Raw genomic sequence first — 2,572 nt, forward strand, 5'->3', positions numbered from 1 at the left:
CGGTTCACCTAGGAAGGAGTAGATACACAGGCAAACAGTCAGTGGCAAACTTGCACAAGCTGAATGATGAGAGTGGTTCTTGAGATTTGCTTATGCAGTGGAAGCAGGACAAAGCCAAGAGGACAGTAGCAACAGTAGGAGCACTGTTTCGAAAGGAACTGTTGCGCTTTTGTTGTTTGTCTTTCTCTTTTGTGTGGACTCCAAGCATGAATTCCATGGCGCTGACAAGCAGGGTTTTGACAGCTGGATGTGCACCCTTACCTGCCAGGACCACCACCTCTGTTTCTGAGGGCTCCCTGGCATCGCGCTGCAGTTGGCGTTTGGCCACAGAGGATGGTTTTCTGGGCCTGAAACAGGAACACCAACTGCATGCTGGGGATTCCTTCACCCTGCTGGGTGGACTTGGTCTGGAGGGAGAAAAGAGGGAGCGGCGTGAGTTGTGCATGGTGCAGGGTGAGGGAAGAGCTGCCCTGAGCTCTTGCCAACACTTGCTTGTTCCTAGCACTGCCTGCTTCCTGCTGAAACACAACTTAGAAGCTCTCTCTGATTCCCACAGTTGAGGATGGTTCCATTCCTAGAGCTCAGCCCTGGAGTCTTGCTGGCTACATTCCCCTCAGCCATGTCAACCCAGATGCAGAGCATGCGAGCAGAGGCTGCACAGCTGTCCAGGACAGCATCGAAGGGAGGGCTTTGATTCAGCTGGCAAACATAACTGCTTGCTGAGGAACCATGCAGCCAGAGAGGGAGTTCAAAAGCATCTCCGACACGTACATTAGCAATAGGCCCCCTCTGGTGGCTAAACTGAGCCCGTTGGGCAACTGCGTGTTAGTTGAACCTCAGAGTCCAAAGGGAGGGGACATTCAGTACACCACCAAACGCCCCATTAGCGTCACGTAGCTTCTGCAAGTTTTGGCACTAGCAATCGTGGGGAAAAACCCACAAAAGCCCACCCAACCAAGTCTGATAGGAAGCTGCTGGAAAAGAAAGTCCTCTTTACCTTCCAGACGGAAAGTCAATGATTGTGTGGAATTTACCCCACGCAGCTGCGGGGCCTTCTTCCACTTCCATGTTTCTGCTCTCTGTCACAGCGGCAGAGCTGCTGTGGCCTCCCTTCTGTGCCTGTGCCTCCTCCAGGGTGAGCAGCTTGGTGGCAGGAGAAGACACCCGCTCAGACATGGGCCCTGATGAAGAACTGCGCCCTGGAAGGGAAGACCACAACTAAGAGGGAGGATCAGAAAGCAGCAGCACAGCCATCACAGTTCTGGAGGAGGTGCCGCACATCGATAGCCCCGCGATAGCAAAAGCGTAGCTCAACAATCCTGGAGAAGGCCTGCATTTGATCAAGGTGTCTCATCAAGACAAAGCTCATGCAGGAAGACGCTCACCTGCTCCATCTCCGATGCCTGACGTGGAGCTGGAGCAGAAGAGGACGTCGGTGTGGTTGATGAGGAATTCTACCACGTCCGACTGCCTCTGCAGTTCCTCGCAGGCAGCTCTTCCGCTGGCGCAGGCAGCCTCATTCTGCTGGGATCTGTAGAAAAGGCAGATTGGAGAAGTCATTGACCCGAGATCGTTTCCCCATGTTTGGGCATTTGGGCAGCCAAAGGCTGTCCAGTTGGGCTGTGGAGACTTCCGCAGTGGGCAAGCACTGATGCCACTGAAGACATTCTCCCGGGTGATCAAGGACACACCAGCCCCATCTGACAAAACCAAGAGAGCACAAATTGTCCTCCTCTCCAAAGTGTGCCCGTGGGGAGAACAGATCTAAGCCTTGTGCTGAGGTGGAAAAAGAAGTTTACCTGAAGAGGTTGGGAGCCCATACAATTGCTAAGTTCTTAGCGGGCATGTTTGTGACGGAGCAGCTCCCAGCCAGACAAGCCAAGTGTCTCAGCAGGTACTCCAGCGTCCTGGAAAGCAAGAGCCAAACCTTCAGCACCACTGAGCACGCCGTGCTCACATTCACCAAACAATCCTCACTGTTCTTGCTACTAGCAAGTAGATCAAGCTTTCCCAAGTGCCACGCTGCAGCACCAAGCCCCAGCACAGCACAGCTGCAGCCATCAGCTGCACCAGCCGTGACCCCGTGCCCAGGAGCTGACCCAATCCATTCACCCCACGCAGCCATCCACCACTTCAACACACACAGGCATCACGTTGCCAGCGTGACACAAAGCCTGCCATCGCATCATCGCCCTCTGAAATGCAGCAGGGCTGAGCTCCCCACACCGAGGGCAGCAGTTTTCTGACCTGTAGTGAGGTGCAGGCAGCTGCTGGATGACCTCCTGCACTCGGAGCAACCGCTCCTCATCTGTACCGGCACAAACAGCATCCTGGAAGAAAGCAGAAAGGGACTGAGACACACATCATGCGAGTCAAGCGCATGGGGCTAACAGAAAAAGGGCCTCAGAGTTGCAGAGGGCACTGCTGCTCCCATCTCCCACATTTCCAATGCAGGATGCACACACCAGGTGTTACGGTGCACCCGGTGTGCAGGAAGCACGAGCTGCTTGTTGTACAGAGACACCCACTGGATGTCCATCAAAACCCCAACTTCAACAGAAAAAAGACCAAA

This window comes from Gallus gallus, chromosome Z (genome assembly GCF_016699485.2).
Source record: "Gallus gallus isolate bGalGal1 chromosome Z, bGalGal1.mat.broiler.GRCg7b, whole genome shotgun sequence".
NCBI classification, from domain to species: Eukaryota; Metazoa; Chordata; class Aves; order Galliformes; family Phasianidae; genus Gallus; species Gallus gallus.